Here is a 23,897-nt window from a genome sequence, read left to right as displayed (position 1 = left end):
GCAGATTTCATGTTACCGCATACATTTAACATTGTAATTTTACCTCTAGCTATCATAATAAGAATTCTGAATCCAGAAAAGGGTAATCGTGCTTGTAGCTGCTAATGGCTTTTGTCAGACTAGAACCTCTCTGTCCTTTTTGCTGCCTCAGGTCTTCCACCGGGAATTGCACTAGTAGACAGCATCATTTATACAATTGACATGCCATTATTTTTAAATTAAAATAGATATTTGAAAGTAATGTTTGAGAGGATCAGAAAGGGATTGCATTCAGTTTCTTTGGTATTAGTTCTACCGTTAAATCCTGACAGTCACGCTACATGGTACTATGCTGGAGAAGGCTGTTTTTTATACTAGCTAATATTGTGTGCTGGAGATTGTCCCTGTGCCTCTTTCGTTCCCCCATTAGACATCTTTATTTTCCTAGACAGTTTGTTTCCACTTTCATGTCATATGATCATGCACGATATGCATGTGTGTATGATCTAGGAACTAGAACTAAGAGAAAACATACAATATTTGTCTTTATGAGCTGTCTCAATTAACTTAATATGGGTATTACCAATGCCTCCATTTTTTTTTCTAAAGGACATACTTTGTTCTTTAGAGTTGAAACAAATTTCATATATCCCATTTTCTTTATCCATTGCTCTGTTGCTGGTCATCTGACGTGATTCTATAGCTTAAATACAGTAAATAGTGATGATGGAATGATTACCTACATACAAGCTTCTCTTTGATATCTTGAGTTGGAGTCCTTTGGGTATAACTCAGTCACACAGGAGATCTGTTTTTGGTTTTCTAGGAAACTTCATGTTGATTTCCACAGTGGCTGGATGAGTTTCCGTTTCACCAGTGCTAAGAAAGTGTTTCCTTTTGTCCACATCCTCACATTTGTTACTTTTTTTCTGAGTGGGACGATGGGAAACCAGTGCTCTTTAAGCCTGTTACTTCTCTGATGGCTAATGAGGCTGAGTACTTTTCAAATGTTTATTGGTCATTTGTACTCTAGCTTTAGAGACCTATATATTTCATTAGCTGATTTATTGATTATGTGATTTGATTTTTCATATATATATATATGTATAGATAGTGCTAGTCCCCATTAAGCACTAGGTCTCTTCAGGCTATAAAAACATTGATTTTTCTGGGTAGAAGCTTTTAAATTTGAGACTCCATTTGTCATTTGTTGGTATTATTTATGGAGAGACTTGAGCTTTATTAAGAAAATACTTGTGTACACCTGAATCCTGAGTGTTTTGCCTAATTTTTAAAAACAGTTTTTAAGTTTCAACTCATACATTAAGGTCTTTGCTCTGTCTGGAGTTGAGTGTTAGATAGGGAGGAATCTACCTCCAGTTTCCTACATATGGAGATACATTTTTCCTAACATCAGTTGTTAAAGAGGCTTTTTTCCCCAGGGTATATTTTTCACATATTTGCCAAAAATCCTATGGTTCCCTCTCCTAAAATGAAAAAGAATCAGAAGATCAGGGAGTTTACTGTGAGACCGTGTTTCCTAGTAACATCAGAAAGAAGCTACATAGTGGTGTCTCACCAATATGACTCCCCAAATGTGCGACAAACAAGAATGATACCAGTGAACATGTCAAACTGGATGAGAAAAGCCCATGGATCCTTAATCTACACAAAGAGCAACAGAGAAATGAAGAAAACTGGGATCAGGACTGGTGGTCTTCTCCAGGGTAGGGTATACCAGTTGGCTGAGTGCCAAATGGTCATCCCTGAAAATATACATTCAAGAAGCATTGTAAGGTCACAATAGATTATATTTAGGAATATATATATATATATTCCTATAACATACACTACTATACATACACATGGATATACACACATGTATATATGCATGTACACATATGCATGCAATAACAATTAGTGAATAACAAGGCCATGAATTTTGAGAAGAGTGGTGAAGGATATATGAGAGAGTTTGGTGAGAGAAAAGTGAGGGGGGAAAAATAGTTATATTATAATCTCAAAAAATCATGTTGTTGTAGCTATGAGGGTTTTTATCTGGGTCCTTTGCTGAATTCTATTGATTTACACCCTCAATTTAATCTAAGGACCATTATGATTCTTTTACTATGGCTCTGTAGTTTCATTCAAAATCAGAATGGTGGTACTTATAGCATTGTTCTTTTTCCTTAGGAATGCTTTGGATATTGGGATATTTTGTGCCAATATATAAATTTTAAGATAGTTTTTTTCTTTCTGTTTCTTTAAAAAATGGTTTTGGAACTTTGATTGGGATTTCATAGATTGGTAGATTGACTTAATTTTATTTAATTGGTGATCTAGTTCAGTCTGTTTCAAACAAATTGGTAAATTATAAGTAACAGAAATTTATTTTTTTTGTTTCCAGAGGTTGGAAACACAGCATGATGGGATGTGTGTGTGTGTGTGTGTGTGTGTGTGTGTGTGTGTGTGTGTGTAGGTGGTGGTAAAGGTCCTTTTGCAGTGTTTCACATGGCAGAAGGTTAGAGATATTGACTTATATATGTGACATTAATTACTCATGAGATGGAGAACTCAGGAACTAAATGCCTCCCATTAGGTATCCTTTCTCAACAATGATGCTTTGAGGAATGTGTTTTAACATGTAGGGGACAAATCAGTGAGCATTGCTCAGTCCTTTCTGCTATTTCCCAATGGATGACACCTTATCAGCTTTCAGTCTTAGTAAGTTTCATAGCTAAGCTTTTAAGGATGTTTGTAAAATAAACTTTTAAAAAGAGCAGTTTAAAGCCATAACACAATTGAGGGGACGCACTAAGGTTTCCCATACATCCCTTGCCCTTACATAGGCAGATTCAGTCAGCCATAGTCAGAGTCCCATGCCAGCATATGCAGTTATATAGTTAATCAACTTGCATGGGTACACTACATTGCCACTCAAAGCTTGCATTTACTTGAGGGTGCATCCTTTGTTTAGGATGTGACGCCAGTTTTGATGGTGTATGGGGACACGAATGCACTGCTGCAGTACAGATATTTAGTTTCACGGCCTAAAAGCATCCTTGCTCTGTATCTTCATTCATCCTTACCCATAAACTCCTCACAATCATCAATCCTTTAGGTGTCTCCATAGTGTGTGGCCACTGAACACTGTAGCATATAATTGTGCTATATAATTGGGGCCAATAGTTTGCAGGCTTTTCGTGTTATCTCCCTCCTCATAGTAACAGGCATTCCAAGTTTATCTATGGGATTGCGAGTGTCTATAGATAACTCATTCTTAGTGCTCAGTAATGTATCATTGTCTAGATGTATGCGAATTGACTCACCTACTGAGGGGTATCTTCAGTGCTTCTTAGGATTTTCAGTGATGAGAAAGTCTGCTGCATATGTTTGTGTGCAGATTTATATGTGAATATAAACTTTTAGCACGTTCAAGTCAGCCAGTGCAGAGGAAGAAGACTTCTGCATCATATGGTATCTCTTCATTTTGTTAGAAATTATCAAACTTTGTGTCAAAATGACTGTATTGTTTTACATTCTCATCAGCAGGGGATAAGAGAGAATCTGCTGTCCCACATCTTTGTCAACATTTGTTAGATTTAGTATTTTGGATTTTTTTTTGGCCATTTGAATGGATCTATGATGGAAGACTATTTTACTTTGCAGTTACCTAATAACATAAAGATGCTGAAGATCTTTTCAAATGCTTATGTGTGATCTGAATATTTTCTTCAGTAAGTTATCAAAAACGTCCTTTATTTATTTATTAGCTAGCTTTTAAAAACATTTCCTTTTAAAGACAGACCTTGAGTTCACTATGTAGAGGAGGCTGGTTTTGAATTCCTCATCCTCTTGTCTCCAACTCTTAAGTACTGTGATTTAAGTACTTAAATACAAGCATGCACTTCCATATCTAGCTAGTAATGGTTCTTTATCAGCTCCATCTCTTGAATGTATTTTCTCTTAGCCAGAGATATATCTTTTCAATCTCTTGACAGCATCTTTCACAAAGCAGAATTTTACATGTTTTTAAAGTTTAAATGAAAAAAATAAAAAAATAAAGTTTAAATGATCATTTTTAATGAATTGTGCCTTTGTTATTATGTCCAAAACTTGTCATTGGCAGAAAGATGGCTCATTCAGCAACATACATTTTTTTGCAAACATAAGGACCTAAATTTGAGTTCAATAATCTATATGAAAAAGCCAAGCATGTTGGTATGTGTTTGTAACCCCAGAACTTGGGAGGCAGAAAGAGAGACAGATCTCTGGGGCTCACTATCTAGCCAGTCCAGTCTACTTGGCAAATTAAAGGCCTGGGAGAGACCCTGTCAACAAATTAGCACACATACAAAGGCACACACACACACACACACACACACACACACACACACACCTAAGGCGGGTAGCACTTGAAGAATGACACCCAGGGTTGTCCTCTGGTTTCCATATATAGAACACATAGGTGCATACCCACCCCACACATACACATGTCCCCCAAAGAGTTATTACTATAACTAAAGCAACCTTAATTTTCTTCTTTCACTGAGGTTTGACACTGTACTGTCTTCCCTTTAACTCATTATGAAATTTAATCCACTTTATGAGATTGTAGTAGGTGGAACCAGGCAAGGTATTTTAGAGGTGATTAGGGCTCTGCCTTGTTAGTGGACCAATCCATTTGTGGGACCAAAAGATCACTGTATTTTATGAAAAGTAGGTCTGTGATCAGCATCCATTGGGTGGGTCTCTCTTATGCTTCCTGGCTCTTGCCTGGTGGTGTCTTGAGCTGTCATAGAATTTCTAGCAAGAAAGACTTCATAAGCTATGTCCCTTAAACCTTGGACAAGCCCAAATAAACTTTGTTTATAAAATGATCAGTGTATTATGTTGTGTCAACAACAGAAAATGGGCTGAGACATCTTTTATCACCCACAAACATTATACTTTCAGTTTTTTTGATTCAAGTATATAATCTATTTTGACTTATTTTTGTGAAGGGCATTGAAAGTGACAAAGTACTATCCTTTTTTCCTCTAATTCTTCTCTCATACACTACATCCTAATTTCAGTCCTCCCTCCACTCTTTCCACTTCTTTTCCCTCTCTCTCCTCTCCCCCAGATCCACTTCTTATCCATTTCCCTTTAAAAAAGTATCGAGGCCTCACAGGATATCAACTGAGTACCACAGAACAAGCTACAATAAGACTAAGCATAAACCCTCATATCAAGGCTGGATGAGGCAACCTACTAGAAGGAAAAGGGTCCCAAGAGCAAGCAAAAGAGTCAAAGACATCTCCCACCCCTCTCCCACTTTTAGGAGTTTCACAAGAACTCTAAGCTACACAAATATAATGGATATGCATAGGACCTAGTTCAGACTCATACAGGCTCCATGATTGTTGCTTGTCTCTGTGATCCCCTATGATCCCTGCTTAGTTGATTTTATGGACCGTGTTCGCTTGGTGTCTTCAACCCATCTGACTCCTGCAAACCCTTTCCCCCTGCTCTGTCTTCTGCAGCCTTCCCCTGTCTCCCCCTAGTGTTAGACTGTGGGTCTCTGCCTCTGCTCCCATCAGTGACTGGATGATGCCTCTCTGATGACAAATGGGCTAGGAGTGGATCTATGAATATGGCAGAATATCATTAGCAATAATTTCATTGAATTTTTCCAAGTCATGTTTCGTTCTATCCTAGGTCTTTGGGCTGTCCAGCCCCTGGTTCCTGGCTATCCAGGCAGTGTCAGGCTTGGGCTCCCTCTTGCAGCAGGGGCATCAAGTTATGCCAGTACTGGTTGGCCACTTCCAGTCGTTCGGTGCCACCACTACCTCAGTACATCTTGCAGACAGGAGAGATTGTAGGTTGAAGATTTTGTGGCTGGGTTTGGGTCCCAGTCCCACTGCTGACAGCCTTGCCTGGTTATAGAAGATGGCTGGTTCAAGTTCTGCACCCCCCATTTATCAGTTGTCTTCACTAGGATCACTCTTGAAGGTTCCAGGGTGTCTCCACTGCACTAGGTTTCCGTATTGACCCCCAAATGTCCCCCAATTCCAGTTGTCTCACCCTTTGACCTTATCACTCTCGTTATCATCCCACTTGCCTCCAGTCTACTCTTAAAACCTATTCCATCTCTCCTTCTCCGGGAGATCCATGTGTCTCTCCCTTGAGCCCTCCTTGTTACTTAGCCTTTCTAGATCTGTGAATTGTAGCATGACTATCCCTTACTTAACAGTGACTCTCTGCTTATAAGTGAGTACATACCATGTTTGTCTTTCTGCGTCTGGGTTACCTTACTCAGGATGATTTTTTTCTACTTCCATCCATTTGCCTGAAAATTTCATGAGGTCATTGTTTTTAATAGCTGAGCAATACATCATTGAATAAATACTGCATTTTCTTTATCCATTCTTCAGTTGATGGACTTCTAGGTTGTTTCTAGTTTCTGGCTATTATGAATGAAGTCACTATGAACATAGTTGAGCAAGAATCCTTTGGGTATATGCCTAAGAGTGGTATAACTGGGTCTTGAGGTAAATCGACTCCCAATTTTCTGAGGAACTGCCATATTGATCTCTATAGTGTCTGTACAGGTTTGCACTCTTACAAGTTTGTTCCACATCCTCAACAGCATAAGCTGTCATTTGTGTTTTTGATCTTAGTCATTCTGACAGGTGTAAGATGAAACAGAACACCAAGAGTACAGACCCTAAGATCACCAATCAATAAATGGGACCTAATGAAACTGAAAATCTTCTGAAAGGCTAAGGATGCTGCTGGTAAGACAAAACAGCAGCTTGAAGAATGGGAAATATTTTCACCAATGCCACATCTGACAGAGGGCTAGCATCCAAAATATATAAGGAACTCAAGAAACTAGACATCAACAAACCAAATAGTTCAATTAAAACATAGGGTGCAGATCTGAACAGAGAATTCACAACAGAGAAATCTCAAATGGCTGAGAAATACTTACACGTTCGACATTCTTAGTCACCAGGGAAATGCAAAGCAAAACTATGTTGAGATATCTCTTTTTCTTTGCATATGGATATGTGTTGTTCTACCATCAATTGTTGAAAAAAAAAGTTGCGGTGTTCTACTTTGTTTCTTTGTCAAAAGTCAGTTGAGCAATTGCATGTGAGTCAATTTCTGTGTTATGTGTCCTGCTGCATTCATCTTTTTGTCTGTTCTTTTACCCATCCCATGCTCTCTTGATTGCTGTAGCTTCATAGTAAGCCCTGTAACCAGGAAGTACCTTCTCTCCAATAATACATTGACTATTCCATTTTACATCTCCATATAGATTTCAGAATTATTTTGTTGATATCCACTAAAAAATTGATGCTATATTGATTGAAATGGTGTCTTATTAGTAGCTCATACTAGGAAGAATTAGTATGCAAGTAAAATTGAGTGTTACTTTTCATAACATGGAAACTATCTTTATTTTTGGGATCCTTTTTGTGTATGTGGCATTCGTGTCTATGAGTGTTCACAAGTGTGTGGGCATACATGTAAATACAGATATACATGCAATTGTATGTTCTTATGCATGAGCATGTTTGTGGCAGTCGAGATTGTCACTTGGTATCTTTTTTTTCCCCACCTTATATTTTGAGGAAGATTCTTGGTTGAATTCAGATCCCCTTGATTTTACTAGTCTGACTCATCATCGTGTTCCAAACAGAGTCCCTCCTAAGTGCTGGGATTATAGGTCAGCTTCCATACCTGCCTACTGCTTATGTGAGGGTTGGAGACCTGAATGCAGACCTCATGCTTTGATGCCACGCACTTTAACTACTGGGATATCCCCCAGCCCTTTTTTTTGTATAGTTTGTATGAATTTTGTATATTTTATCATTAATATCTCATGCACATTTCAATATTTGCATTTGCATTTTTCATTTTTGTGAGTAGTAACATTGTGGTTTAAATGTCAAATTTCATGTGTGTATTGTTCATTTACAGAAGTATAATTGACTAGTATTAATTTTATTTCCCTTACTTTTCAATTAATATGTCATTTCCCCCCTTTTTTGTCTTATTGGATTAGTAGGGATTTCTATTATGATGTTATATAAAAGCAGTGAGAGAGGAGACATATGTATATATGTGTGTGTGTGTGTGTGTGTGTGTGTGTGTGTACAAATACAGTCATTCACTACTAGGTATGGTATTTCTTTTAAGGCTTCTCATTTTTAAACTGAAGACATGTATATATTCTTTTCTTTTTCTTCCATCCCTAAGACAGGGTTTCTCTGTGTAGCCCTAGCTGTCCTGGAACTCTTTCTGTAGACCTTGCTGATGTATATAATCTTAGTTTGCTGATTTTGTGTTATATTTTGTCAAACACATTTTCTAGATTCATTAATGTGACTGCAATTTTCCCTCTTTAATATGTTGTTTGGCTTTCAAATGTTGAATCAGCTTTGTAATCTTGGCATAATTCTACTTAGCCCCATGTATAATGTTTTATTCTACATTGCTAGTTTCAATTTCCTAATATTGCTTAGGATTATGCATTTATATTCATGAGAGACATTTATCTATAGTTTTCTTATAATGTCTTAAGCTTTGTTGTTAGGGTGATGGCGGTCTCATGACATGCCAGAAGTATACTCTCTGCTTATATCATTTGGAAGTTGTAAAGAATTGGAGCTGTTCCTTACTTGAATGTCTGAGAAAATTCACTGCTGAACTCATTTAGGAATGCTGTATTCTCATTTTAAAGATTATTACTCACTAATTTTAATTAATAGATATATTCTTATTTTGAGTTCCTGTTTCTTCTTATATGAGTTTTACAATTTTCTTTCAGAAAATTTTCTCATTTCATTAAAGTTATCAAATTTATTGCTATAGAGTTATTCATAGCATTCTTTAGGTATATTTAAACTATTTATAAGATTTTTAGTTTTGTGATGTTGTTATCTAACGTGTGTCCTCTCCCTCCCTTCTCCTCTCTACCTCTTCTCCCTTTTCTTTCTTTTCTTCTCCTTCCACTCATAGTTTTTATTCACTGGATTAGAGATTTATTCTATTGATCTTTTGAAAAACCAACTGTTTGGTTTTATTAATTTTATTGAATTCTTGTTTTCAAGTACATTGCTTTCCATTCTCATTTAAAAAATTATTTCCTATTTGTGATTTAATTTTTCTAGGTGAGGTGACAATTTAGAAAAACTGACTTTAGAATCTTTAATTTGCTTTAGGTTACCCATTTTCCTCTAAACACTGTCTTCATTACACCCCACAAATGGTGTTAGGTTGTCTTTCCATTTTCTTATAGTTTAAAATAGGCTTAATGTCTCCTTCAAATTCTCCTCTGACATAGTTGATATTTACAAGCATGTTATTCAATTTCCCAGATTTGAGACATGTTCTAGGTACTGCTTGCTGGTTTCACCCTGTTGTCATCCCCATTGCTTCATTTATGCGACTTTTGGCAAACATGGGTATTCTAATGATGATTTTATTTTATATTTATATTTTGATGACTAATAATGAATTTGTGGTTTACCTACTTTGATCTTCCATTTCAGTGAAGAATAAGAAATCATACAAAGATCTTTAAATATCGAAGGGTTAGACATTCTGCTGGTTTCTGAAGGAATTAAAGGCAAACCGATGCTTGCCCAAGGTTGAGAGCCTTTCTAACTGAACATCTTCTATTTTTAATTCCTGCCTAACTCCTATTCAGTTTCTATGTAAGTGCTATTCTGTTGAGGCACTGCAGTTATGTTTCCTTAGATTATGCATTTCTTGCTAATAATGGGAGTAAAGGGTCAGAAGGAAATCTCTCACAGATAAGGTGGGGTTTCTTGTATTCACATCTCTGATGAGGCCCATCCCATGCATAATCTTATTCCTCATATGCAAGGAATGTTTCAGTTTGATTGGCCAGATCTGCCATTCCCTTCATGCGTGTTTAGTGATTGGCTCCCTTGGTGCTTAGATGGGACTTCTCACTGAGCATTGCAAGTATTGAGTAGAAGATGATCATAATACCGTCTCTGAATGCAAAAACTCCCAAATTTTAGTTTGAGAGAAAAATGACTTTTAAACCATCAATCTTTGTGATGAAAGAGGGGTCAGAGTGAAGCTCAAAGGGTAGAAAAGGCTTGAAGGTTAAATCCAGCCTCAGGTTCCAAACTGAAATGTAGTGACTATGGTCTGAGATTTTAGATTCTATTCCTTGTGTGTACTGGTTGGGTAATACACAGATTTAATGATAGACATTCTTCTTATATTTGAAATTGAACAATGTTTCAGGCCTGCATTATTTTGCATGAGTTTTCCACTGAGACAAAGCGGTCTGTCTGCCGAGGGATTTAGCTCCAAGAGAATAGGAAATAGCAAGTAATGAGGCTCCTTTATTTGATTTTTCTGCTTACGTAAGAAGACACTTTTGTCTGTTCTGATAGTCATTCATGACGAATGTTTCCTGTCTTTGAGCTTTGGGGCATGATTTTAAACTAAAGGCGAAGGAAGGCTGAAATACATTGCTATGTGCTTACTGTGTGTGAAAAATTGTACCTTAGCCATGTGGATGCTTGTGTAGGAGTTGTTCTCATCTTTCTGTGCTGTGCACATCCCCATGCTTGAGAAATTCTGTTTCTGTGGATCGTGTGAGGAACTACCTGCCTTGTTTGAATTGCTTCCCCTAATTGCATGATGTCACTTCTTGTATATAACGCTCATCTATTCACAGGGCTACTTTCATCTCTGTCATTGATATGGTCTAAAAAGTTTGAAGCTGGGTGTGGTGGTCCATAACTTTAAACTTAGCTCTCCTGGGAGGCAGAGGTAGAGGTGGAGGCAGAGGCAGCAGATAGATCTGTGAGTTTGAGGCAAGCTTGGTCTACACGCCTGACTTCTCCTCCCTTTTACTCTCTTCCTCCTCTTGCTCACCTCCATGTTTCTTCTCTCTCATTCTCTTTCTCTCTCCTGATACCTTTTCCTTCCTTCTAGCATCTTTCTATGTAACTCAGGCTAGCTTTGAACTGACTACATATTCCAGGCTAGTTCAAATTCACTGTGCATCATATCTTGACCTGGATTTAATGATCCTCCTTTCTTGAGCTTCTGAGTACTGGGAATACAGTTATGTACCCTCATGCCTGGCCCATGACAGTATTTTCACTGTGCTTGTGTTTAGATCAATGTGCCAATTAAAAATTAGCTCTCTTCAGATACTCTTCTCATTGCACAAGGAATTTTATTAAGTTTGAATGGCCTTCCTCAAATGCGTTTGAGATTTTATAGCTGTCATAATTGTTCTAGCTGCTTAAAATAGTATTTTTATTAATTCTTTGAGAATTGCATATACTTTATTTAATCATATTTGCCACTTACTCCTCACTTACTCCTCCCCCTAACTCCTCTGAGATCAACCCCTCGCCTCCCTACCACCTCTTTCTAAAATTAATTTTTATTTTAGCAATTCAAGGAATCTAATTGTATTATTCATATAATCACAACTGTGTGGTCATCCAAGGTAGTGTGGTCAATCTACTAGGAGTCTTTAAGGAACCAATTCTCCTTTCCTCAGAAATCATTTACTGTCAATAGCTCCTCATTAGGGATGGGGCTTGTGAGTTCCTCCCCATTCCATTGCCCTAGACACTTTTAATGAAGAGGTGTAGCTATCAGGAACCTGGCAGCATTGCTTTCTTATAATTAGAAATTCTTAACTAAACATTACATCAAATGTATCTTTTTGAATCTTAGCATCTATTGTACTTTGTGTTCAGTTCTAAAATCTAAAAATTAAAGTTAATATCAATATATCTAGTTAATGACAATGTTGTCTATATTAGCAAAAAGTGATTATTTTTATGGCTTATACAATTTCCATGTCAGCATCGGTAAATTTATATCTCTAACACTGATCACTATCTTTATCACGTTTCTGGTATATAGAGTGAATGCTAGCTATTTAAACTGACTTCAGAGATAAGGCGGTACATTTAGAAACACAGAAGTACTGCCCAAAGATTTATTTTTTCCTATAAAAATCATCCTTTAAGTACAAAAAGAAAGGTTTTTCCTTCATTTCATTCACCAATTTACTCCCAACTATGCTTGAGTTCCTTTTTCTAAGTGATAGGGATATAGCAGTGTGTGAGCCTGCAAAGCCTCCTGTCTTCATGGAACTAGTTAAGAAAAATTGTATCAGACATTGTTAATAACCACAAAGAATTCTATATTCAGGACTATTGGAGAGAGAATGTTGCAATGGAGGTAAGAGAATGGACTCATTTCTCTGAGATAAATCCTGGAGAGGTTGATCAATGGGATTTGGCCACCTGTATTTGCTCAATGATGCTTACTAAAGTTGCATCAATTACTGTCTGAACACATTATTGTCTTATCTTAACATTGATATATTTTAAATTATAACCAATACAAATGCATGAACATATACTGTCAAAATCATTAGAAAGGGGTCAATTTGAGAGAAGTGCTTCAGGAAACAAGGCTTCTCATTCCGAAGCTCTAGCTGTTTTGGGATTTGCAGATCTTCACCTGACTGTTCTGTTATTAATCTGGCTCGCTCAGTGTTGCCCTCAAGTTTTACTCTCTTCCCACCCCTCCCCCACCTTTTTTAAGTCTGATGATCAATCCTACATCCCAACCTGACTGGAGCACAAAACTTGGAGGTTAAGTCCCCCAGCTTCTCTCTCTCTCTCTCTCTCTCTCTCTCTCTCTCTCTCTCTCTCTCTCTCTCTCTCTCCCTCCCTCTCCCCCTCTCTCTTTTTCCCTCCCTCTCCCTCCCCCACTCTCTCTCTCTTCTCTCTCTCTCTCTCTCTCTCTCTCTCTCTCTCTCTCTCTCTTTTGTATTAGTGCATTTGGTAGAGGAAATGACATTCCCCTGTGTGGGTGGGTCTCTTTTAGTATGTTAAGAATCCAAATGGAAACCCATTGCCATTGTTCTTGAGTTCTCAGTAGTCCTCATTGTCCACTATGTTCAGAGAGTCAGGTTTTATCCTAGGCTTTTTCAGACCCAGGCCAGCTGGCCTTGGTGAGTTCCCAATAGAACATCCCCATTGTCTCAGTGTGTGGCTGCATCCCTTGCGGTCCTGAGTTCCTTGCTCATGCTCTCTCTCCTTCTGCTCCTGATTTCTGATCCTACTGCACTTACTGGCTTTGGGGGAGCCTAGGCAGTTTGGATGTTCACATTACTGGACCTGGATGGAGGTGGGTGGTCCTTGGACTTCCCACAGGTCAGGGAACCCTGATTGCTCTTCGGGCTGAGGAGGGAGGGGGACTTGATTGGGGGAGGGAGAGGGAAATGGGAGGCGGTGGCGGGGAAGAGACGGAAATCTTTAATAAAAAAAAAGAATCCAAATGGAACAAAGGTGGAGGAATTCCTCTTCTCCTCTTCCTCCTCTTCTTTTTTTCTCTTTTTTGTCTTGATCACATTATCAGGTATTTCATCTCATTTTGTCTTGCTCAGAGACTAGGATAATAAGACAGTTCTTATTCTTAGTCTTCACATTTGGTTGGAATTATGCTATTGACTCTTCTGGCTGGGCCTTTAGTTTACAGATGGTAACATGAGGGACTGTAAAGCCCCTGTAATCATGTGTACTAATTTCCCAAATGTCTTTCTTGACAGATAGATATAAGTAGAGGTCTCTGTAGAGCTGTAGACATGTCTCTTGATGTATGTACTACCTTACACATCTGTAATTCTTCCTCTTTTTAGACTGTCTCCATTTTTTATTGAGCTCTACATTTTTCTCTGCTCCCCTCCCTGCCTCTCCCCTCCTCCCTTCAGCCCTCCCCCAAGGTCCCCATGCTTCCAATTTACTCAGGAAATCTTGGCTTTTTCTACTTCCCATGTAGATTAGATCTGTATAAGTCTCTCTTAGTGTCCACATTGTTGTCCAAATTCTCTGGGATTGTGGTTTGTAGGCTGGTTTTCTTTGCTTTATGTTTAAAAACCACCTATGAGTGAGTACATTTGATAATTGTCTTTCTGTGTCTGGGTTACCTCACTCAAAATAATGTTTTCAAGCTCCACCCATTTTTCCTGCAAAACTAAAGATGTTGTTATTTTTTTCTTCTGTGTAGTACTCCATTGTGTAATTGTAATTCTAGCTGTAGGTCTCCTATTAGCTCTGTTTCCCTGGAAAACTCAAGGTTATACCCTGTCCTAGCTTTCTTCTTCTTTGCTGTGGTAAAGCAGTGACCCAAAGAAACTTGGGATGAAAGGATTTGTTTGCATTACACTTTCTTGTCATAGTCCATCATCAAGGGGAGTCAGGGCAGGAACTCAAGTAGGAGCCAAGGCAGGGACCATAGTAGAAAACCATTTACTCATTTGCTGTCCATCACTTGCTCAGCTTGCTTTCTTTAGAATCCCAGGACCAACAGGAACGTCCCCTCCCCCACTGTAGTCTGGGCCATCTTACATCAATCAAGAAAATGCCTTATGGTCTTGCTTACAGGCCAGCCTGATGGAGGCAATTACTCATTTGGGGCTCACTCTTCCCTAGTAATTCCAGTTTGTGTCAAGTTGATAAAAACCAATAGGCACCTATACTTAACTTCTCTACTTTTTATTTGCTTACATAGCTAATTGCAATAGCTTTGGTCTTTTTCTGTTTCAAATTTCATTGCCTGTTACTTTTTTTCTGCCAGCATTTCTTGGACCAATTATCGGTGCTATGTAGCAAGAATCCCAACTTCCTTGATGAAGGGAATAGCTACGACAAGTCTCTAAAGTCTCTTTGGTTCAGACCTGGAAGATGAGTAGGAATTCATGAGGCAAAAGAAGCAGTTGGAAGGTTGGAGAAACAGTTTTAAACAGGATCTTGCAGTTCCCTCAGGGGAAAGAGAATACAGCATTTTTGAGTGAAGGAAGGAGTCCTTTATGAATAGAGAAGAGAGAGCAAGAGACAGATGCAGAGTGAGACTTGGGGAAGGTGGGCAAAGGCGGGCTGTGGTACAGAGTTTAGATTTGATCATAAAGCCTGAAAATCTATTGAAGAAGGATTTCAAGCATCCTCCAACTTTGTTGGAGAAAACATATAATATACATATAATGTTTGGAGAAAGCAAAGGTTTTAGTTAATGTACCTCACTGTAGCCTGCATATTTTTTTCACTTTTTTTTTTCTTCGAGACAAGGTTTCTCTGTGGTTTTGGAGCCTGTCCTGGAACTAGCTCTTGTAGACCAGGCTGGTCTCGAACTCACAGAGATCCGCCTGCCTCTGCCTCCCGAGTGCTGGGATTAAAGGTGTGCGCCACCACTGCCCGGCCTTTTCACTTTATTTTATTGAGAAAAGGAAAAAAAAAAACAAGTTTCTGCTTCCCAGCCTCCCATTTCCCTCCCCCTCCCCCCACTCCTCTTCCCCTCCCTCTCCAGTCCAAAGAGCACTCAGGGTTCCCTGCCCTGTGGTAAGTCCTAGGTCCTCCCCCCTCCATCCATATCTAGGAAGGTGAACATCCAAACTGGCTAGGCTCCCACAAAGCCAGCACATTAAGTAGGATCAAAACCCCTTGCCATTGTCCTTGGCTTCTCATCAGCCCTCATTGTTCGCCATGTTCAGAGAGTCCGGTTTTATCCCATGCTTTTTCAGTCACAGTCCAGCTGGCCTTGGTGAGCTCCCAATAGATCAGCCCCATTGTCTCAGTGGGTGGGTGCACCCCTCGTGGTCCCGACTCATATTTTGACCAGGCTTTGCATTTGTTGTTGACCTAGTGGATATTAAAGTCTCTTCTTAATGAGAAGCATGAAAAATGTTGGTAAATTATTGTTGCAAAATGGAACTATCCCCTTCTTTACCTGTTGTATGTATTTATGTATATATGTATCATCTATCTATCTATCTATCTATCTATCTATCTATCTATCTATCTATCTATCTATCTATCTACCTACCTATCTATGCAAGTCATTGTGATTCAGTAAGAATACAAACTGTCTAAAGCAAGTGTCATTTACAAGTCATTTAAATTCAGATCCCCTACTGAAGGATGCGGCTAATGCTTGGAGTAATTAGGATTATTTCCCTATGGAGCTCTTGGTAGCATGAGTCAGAGAAGTGAGTTCGGAATAGGAAGTAGGCAACAGAATTTGTTATCTGGGTTGGAGGTTCAGATAACAAACGTAGTTTGCAATTTTCCCTCAGTCTTTCAGTTGCACTCTCCGAAAAGGAACGGAAATGGACTATGGAGTTATTCATGTATAAAATCTATTTGTAATAAGAGCCCAATACTTATGAAACACAGCTTATTATTGTTTTGTGGTTTCTCTCCAGTTGCCCGATGTAGTTTACTTGTGAAAATTGAATATCTATTAATTATTTATTACAATATCAATGCTGGATGAGTCAGAAATTATTATGAGAGACATATACGTATTATTTTATTCCTTTCTTGGTGTACTAATTTTCCAATAAACATTTGAGTGCCTGCTGTGTGCCAAAATACTACAGGCTAACTTGTGGATTCAAGAATGAAAATAATATCATGGGCACGCACAACCACAAAGGCAAATATCAGGATGGAAATGTGTAGGCCCTTTTGAGGTTATGTAGTGAAATGACCTGCTCTAAATAGGGACGGAATGGTTCTCTGAGAAGATGATGACCGGGCTGAGCTCTAAAGTATCAATGGAGCCATGTAAGTTAAGGACAGGGACATGAAAGACTTGTGGAACATTCCGTCTATGATAAATGACAAATGCCCAGTCCTCATGTGAGGAAGCCCGGTCTATTCAGTGGATCAGTAGTAAAGTGGTTAGGGAACAGAACAGCAGTGGAGATTGAGGCTGGAGGGCTAAGCATGGGCTAGATAAAGGATGCAAAGTTTGGAGTAAGTCCAATCTGTGATGGTAAGCTGGCAGTGATTCTGACAATGAAACTGTTTTTATAATGTTCACAACAGGATACATGTACTCAAATAAATTCCTTGAAGCTTTAGAAACCCTTCTAGGTGGAGGAGAGCAGCTCATATCGTGGTGACAGTTGAGATGGAGAAGAATAGATGTCTGAGAGATCCTTAGGGGTCAGAACTAGTAAAATTTAAAGGTAGGTTAGGAGAAAGGGATGTTAAAAAAGATGATAAGGATACTCCTTGGTGATTTCTTAATTAGACCACATCTTTAAGACAGTGAAAGTGGAATAATATTATTTTTACTACGAGCTATATAAAGTGTTTACATGTCTATGGGAAAATAGAACGAAGAATAGTTAGTGCTAGCGTAGAGACAGTTTAAAATACAGGTAGTAAATGAAGTTACACATTATATAACATAGTTGCTTGGTAGTTGAGAAATACATTGAAAGTGACTAGTGAATTTGTACTAAAAACAACCTTCTCTAATGTATGGCTTCCCGAATAATACTTATTCAGCTATAAAGAACGCTAGTAGTTGGTGAGGATTCAGATTTTGCTAGCGTTTAAGAGGAGCAAGAAGTGCTAAGGATTTTCTAGTGTTGCCGTTATTAAAATCATGCTGCTGCATAATAAGAGAAATAGAGATTTCAGAGGGTTGAGAGAACGAGGGAAAATATCTGTTTCCTGGCTGGAATGGAACGGTTGCATTTTGTATAACTGTGTCACTGAACTTAACAGAAAAGAGCATGTAATCCAAGAGAAGAGTTTTTCAATCCAAGGTTATTGAGGCTGCAGCAGATATAATGTGTCTCATGTGTGCCTGTCCATGGGCATGGGTGTTGTGAATTGGGAAAGTCATTGCATATAAATTAGCAGACGACCCCTGATGCTAGTTTATTGAAAGAACTGTTTGCATTTAAAGTATTGATGAGATTTTAAACAAGATTAGATTTCCGAAATACTTTTAAGTTTTGTGTAGTCATAACTTCAAGTTCCCTGTTTTGGAGAACTGATTATTATAAATTCTTGCAAATTACGGTGACAGCATAATTTCTTCTGATGTAGTAGACAATTGATACCTAATAATTATATATTAAATATGTCTCAATTTGCAGGCCCATGTGTCTTACCGATTTGGTGATTTTGGTTTAAATCTATTGTATCAGATAGGTATTTTCTCTGCAATTTAAGTATTTTTTTAACTTGTAAGTGATTAGTCTGTGGTTTAAATAAGTAGTTCTAAACTGGGCTGTCTGAGCGTATGTCAGCAAGTTCACCTATATCTCACTAGCTAGCTACTGAACTGACTGCAGCTGAGGTGGTGGAACTCAGTGATGCAAAGGCTACTTTTGTCCTGCTTCTATGGCCTCTCATCCTTCCAAAGCTTAGCTGATTTTTCTCACACAGTAGCTGGGTTGGCTTCTAAGACCATGAGTAGAATTGTACAAGGGATTTGTGGTCAAGGTTTGGAACGGATACAATGGCATTGACATCACTTTCTGCTGGATACAATATGCCAGAAGACTGGCTCAGATTCGATGGCTCTGAAAGAAATCCTATCTGTTAATGGGAGGGTTGCAAATTGCTTTGCAGGGGAGAACTGATATAGGAAGAAAAATAATCCCAGGTGTTTTTTTAATGATCTGTCCCAGAATTCTGTGTTGCAAGATGGCAAGGTATAAGTGAAAAGCCACGCAACAGGGCACGGCATCTAAATTTCTGTTCTTTCATCCTCCTTTCATTTTCATGTAATATTTTTTTTTTGCTTTGTAAGTATGTTTATTCAAGGAATTTCATCATAGTAACAGAAAGCTGACTCACGCTGTGTGGGGTAGCGTGGAGGGCTAGATGCCAATAATCAGACTCCATTCATTACTCTCTCGTTTACTTGCTACATCCATTCATATGTCTGATATTTCGTGCTTTTAAAAGTCATTTTCTTTTATGTATATGGGTTTGCGCATCACTTGCATGAAGTGCCCATAGACCAGAAAGGGTCGGGGTTGGATTCCTAGGCGGAAGTGAAGAGTTGAGAGTTGCCTTGTTGTGCTGGGAATTGAACCCTAGTCCTTTGTAAGAGCAGCCAGTGCTCTTAACTGCGGAGGAGGACTCTGTCCATTTCTGCTCATACTTGTCTTCTCTCAGTCCCAGAACATGTCCAGTGTTTCCTCACCTCAGACTGCCCACCACACTGTTCCTCTGTCTGGAACATTCTTCCCTGCTCCTCTCCAATGCGGCTGGTTGGCTGGTTTGCAACGTTCAAGCTCCCTCACCACAGCCGCATCTGCCCCCTCCCTCCTTCCTGGGAACTTGTGTCCATGTGGTCTGCTTTTGTGACAGTCTAGCTTCCCTTTGGAGACAGGCCCCGGCTCTGTATGGCTGAGTCCCAGAGTCAATGAATGACTCTTAACATCGAATCTTTTGCAAACAGGCTGTGAAATTTTAGCTTGGGTTTCCATGGGTAGGGCCACCAAGCCGAGCTGTGTACCTACACAAGAATGACGTCTTCCCTTAGCAGTCCTGAGGGACCACTGGGAGGAAGGATATTTGCACCCACAGTGGCCAAAGGACATGGAGGAGTTGAAGCTAAAATTTCATGTAATATTTTTATTATTATTAATTATTATTCACAGGAAAGTCTTTTGATTATTCTTCTTATAATAGAAGAATACACAACAAGGAAAGGAAGGAAGAAAGGAAGAAAGAATATTGGCTGAATTACTTCCCTACTAATGTTACAACGATCAGCTGAATGAATCCATGCGTGTTTTAGATATTTTTATCACTGAAAGAACTTGTTCTCAGAAGTTGTTAATGTGGAAATCCAGAAAACAAGGAAGGAGTTAATGGCATGGGGATTTCTCTTGCTCTAGGGTGTTCCTTGCTCTACTATGGCCTTGGGGAGGTGGGTTTATCAAGAAAGGAAACTGGAAGATAGGAAGGTGGATGAGAGGAATCAGAGTTCCCCATTAAACCACTGTGTTCTATTATGCATTTGCTGTGTTTGATTATTTTTTCCACCAGAAGAGCCTCAGGGATTTGGGCTGTGAGATCTCACAGGTTATAATAAGGTGGAAAGCTATGGGTGTACAGAAGAACTGCCAAGTTTGGAGTAAAATAAAGCAGAGACGCATGAACAGGCGACACTGGCGGAAAGTAGAGAATCAAGAAATTGTTATTAAGTGTATGTATAGACTAGGAGAGAAGTTTTTGAAGATAAGTCAGTAAAAGGATCCAGTATTATCAGAGGAGGAAAATTAAAGTTAGCAGCGAATAAATCCAATTTGTGGCCCATTGTAAAGGCCATAGGAATGAACCATAAGATTAGAAAATGCTTTGCTTTAGATACAGAGTTTGACTAGTCCTGCTGTCTAGTAATAGGGTGAGTGAGGAATCATTCATCTGAACCCATGCCTGCTGATACGTTAGGATCACAGGCAAGACCATGGGGTGTGTCTTCCAATGTACTTTAGGAAAAGCACATCATGGAACTTCACAAAGCAAACCCACTCCATCACTACTCCTCCCCCAACAATGAAAGCTAATATCCTCACTTCTAACCACGTAGAGTAATTTAGCTTCTTTTTGAACTTCACATAAGTGGAATCATATAGTACATACCCTTTGGTGTCTTATTGATTTTGTTTACTATGGTATTCTTATACGTATTTGTGTTACTAGGTATAATTTTAGTTTATTTTTAGATAGTACTCTACTGATTGAAGATAGTATACCATATCCATTCTTCTGGGATGGACATTTGGCTTTAGGTTATTCTGAGTTTTTATTCGTAATGATTGCATGAGATTCATTTTGATACGAAATAAGGAAGAATTTCTAAACAAAACCAACTTAGTTATTTGTCTATTACTTTGGATAACAGTTTCTGATTGAATAAAACAATGAATGATTTGAACACTGAATGCAAGTTCAAAGGTGAAGTTTGGCATTGCCTTTGGTAGCATGAAGTCTAGTGCACTATCGGCTACACACAGAAATAGTGGAAAGTGACATGTAGTGCAGACAAAGGTGGACATGTGGTCATTAAAGCCCAGAAAAAGAGTGCATTTAATCCTAGGTGCCTGACAAGGCCTGAGAGGATGTGTTAAGTGCTGGTGTTTAGCAAGTTTCAGATTGTTGAGACTGTGTGGGCTATGTGGACAGGAAGACTGCAAAGCAAGCATTTGTTGTGAATGTGTTAAGAGAAGGTGTTAAGAATCTGGACAGCTGGGCCTGGATGGTGCTTGCACTGTTTGCTTGCTGTGACCTTGAAGCCTCTCTGCCATCCTGTGAGCAATGAAGGTCAGAATCCCACTGGCATAAAATGAAATGGCTTGCTACATGTCCCAGGACTACGTGCCTCCACAGACCTACAGACCTTTGCTGTTACTGAGCCCTGCCAGGGGGGCTTAGGTATGCCATCTTTTAGGCATGCCCTGTAGAGATTTCTCCTCAAATAAGCCAGCTTTCAAGGAGTCTGACACCGGATTGCTCATGTTTATTCTTAGATAAACTATGTGAACTTTGTGAAATGACTGAACTTTTCTGGACCATGTTTTCATGATACTTATCACATAGAACTGTTTGGAAAATAAGTTATTTCATGTATTAAAAACACCGAGAACAGTACCAAATGCATGATATTCATTGTCACCTAGCCTATCTTTTTGAAGCAGCAGTAAATGGTCCAGGTTTTTGCTTGGCTGACTGCCTGAGGTGCATGACACATGGCTGTGGATGTCTTTGGTACATCCCTCCGTTCATATCATTCCAACCATGAACCAGACTGTTTGTCTTAGGCTTGTACAGAATGAACTTACCCTTGCTCATGGCCTGTGTATTGGAACATAGCTGTAATCTGCTCAGTCTCTGTTTCTTTAGTTCCTTCCCCATTTCTCAAAGTCCATGGGTTTTAGTTATTTTTCTGCAATCCTCTGGTGAGGACTATATATATATATTATATATATATAATATTTATATAGATTATATATTTAAGGGGCACAGTATATAGAACATGTGGCTTGGTCAGTGCAGAGATAGTGAGAATATTTTTCCATATTTATTTGAGCTCTTTTCTTATCATGCAAAGTTCCACTGACAGCTTCTTCTTCACATTATGCTGTCAAGTCAATTTGTTAGCTATAACTAAAGGACTCTGAATCCATTCCTACGTTTGCTTATTCTAAAATTTACTCCGTTTATTGACTGAACTGACTGCTTAAAGGAATTTCAACTGGCAGGATGGTAATTGACGATAGAGAAACTCTTCAAGGAGTTTACAGTTTCCTGGCATGTCAGGCACAGAGAGATTTGTAATAAAGTGTGATTGTGACAATTGTTTTACTGGAGATGTGCAAAGAGTGTATGATATCACAAAGCTAAACACCCAGTTCTCAAGGGGAAGAGAAAGTGAGATCATGACAATGAGGATAGTGGAGGGGAGAATATTTGCCATGTCATAAGATCCTCGCCACCAAGAAAATGGAAGGGAAGGATTATCTAAGCAGAGGGAATGAACCAGTTGCAACATGGCACGGAGCAGCCTGGGATTCTGGCCACCATGTCAAGTAGATCCTGCAATCGCCTGGCCATCATACAGAGGAGTTGCTGGGGTGAATGAGGACCAGGCCACCAAGGATTCACATGTTATAGTGGGGAAGTAATAGTTAATCCCATGAATAACAAGTTAGTAGAAAATGGTTTTAGGTCAGAAAGGGACGTGATTAGACAGCTGTATCTTTTAAAGACTTATGCTGGTAGCTTGTACAGTGTGATTTGGGACCTATAGGAAGGGAGGGGTCACACGAGTGCAGCAAATACAGCAGTATCAGCAATGAGCAGTACAAATCAAAACCTGAATCCATGACTGAGGTGTGGCTATAGGAGAAAGCAAGAAAGGAATATTATGATAGACTTGTTGTGTCGGTAAATGCCGCTCTCTTAAACACTTTGAGCAATGAATAGCCTGAAGCTTGTAAAACTGATCTATCAGAAAGAGGAAAGAATTGAAACTCAGAGACCAGGTAGGTGACATTGATGTATATTGCAGGACAAGGGGTAAGGGACTGAGTTGGGAGAATGAAGCATCCCTGTCCCTTTCAGACCTTTGGAACCCATTGGGGCATCCACATGGAAATTTATAGTAGGCATTTGCCTCTTGTTTAAAAACTCAAGAGTGATTTCTGTTGAGTATTCGGAGAAGTCTTGGGAGGTCATCCAATCCTATGAGTAAGACCAATGAGACCCTAAAAGGGCTAGGGGTACTATGATGAGAACCCCAGCTCAGAAAAAATCATGGAGAAGGGTAATCTCCACGTGAAAGATGATTTTTGCAAAGTATGTCAGTTGGGGAGTTGGTTAAAAGCAAGTTAAAAAGACAAAAAGGTTGTTAATAGAACCCAAGGCCAAACCTATGTTTGTGAAGCATCATGTATCTTCTAAGTGAAGTTGGACCAGGCTGTGGGAAACATGCTTTTGAGTAAGTGGCCCTGACAGGAGTTGTGGTTCAGGCTGGCCTGATTCCTTTTGGATCAAGTCTCTCTCTCTTTGGAAGTCCAATCTAGTGAATTCTAATCTGTACATTCTGGCAGGAGATGGTGGCAATGTATTAGTTCAAATGGGGCAAAAATATCTCCTTTTATTTCCTTTTGTTTTTAATGGAGAAGAATTCAAGCAGAAATGATTTTTTTCTGTGCAGCATTTAAAAGAGAAGCCCCGCCCTTTCTTCACAAATTCAAACTCCCTGAAAAGACAGCATACTCAACAGCATTTAAAACTTAAAAAATTGAACTTTGAGTTTTCTTGTATTTCAGTTATGAGTTCCTTCAAACAGAGGCCTGGAGTATTTATCTTAATGTCCCCAGTGCTCACCCAGAGCCTGGCAAAAAGATAGGCTCCATAAGCCCTTATTTTCTTTCCTGTTTACAATTATACATCTCTGTATTTGAGCATTCCTGAGCTGTCTTGAACCTTCTTAGTTTATAACATCGATGTCTCTGTACTGTGCCTGTTTTTCTTCTTAATATTCCTTCCTTTCCTCCCTCCCTCCCTCCCTCCCTCCCTCCC

At 39.0% G+C, this 23,897-nt stretch overlaps 1 protein-coding gene across 1 annotated transcript in view; it reads left to right on the top strand.

The window, feature by feature from the left end:
* Window positions 1–23,897, top strand: part of Kcnh5 (potassium voltage-gated channel subfamily H member 5) — a 314,460-nt gene that overhangs the window by 63,986 nt on the left and 226,577 nt on the right. The window lies entirely within an intron of this gene.

Source organism: Microtus ochrogaster, chromosome 1 (assembly GCF_000317375.1).
Source record: "Microtus ochrogaster isolate Prairie Vole_2 chromosome 1, MicOch1.0, whole genome shotgun sequence".
NCBI classification, from domain to species: domain Eukaryota; kingdom Metazoa; phylum Chordata; class Mammalia; order Rodentia; family Cricetidae; genus Microtus; species Microtus ochrogaster.
This window is presented reverse-complemented; position numbering and strand designations above follow the sequence as displayed.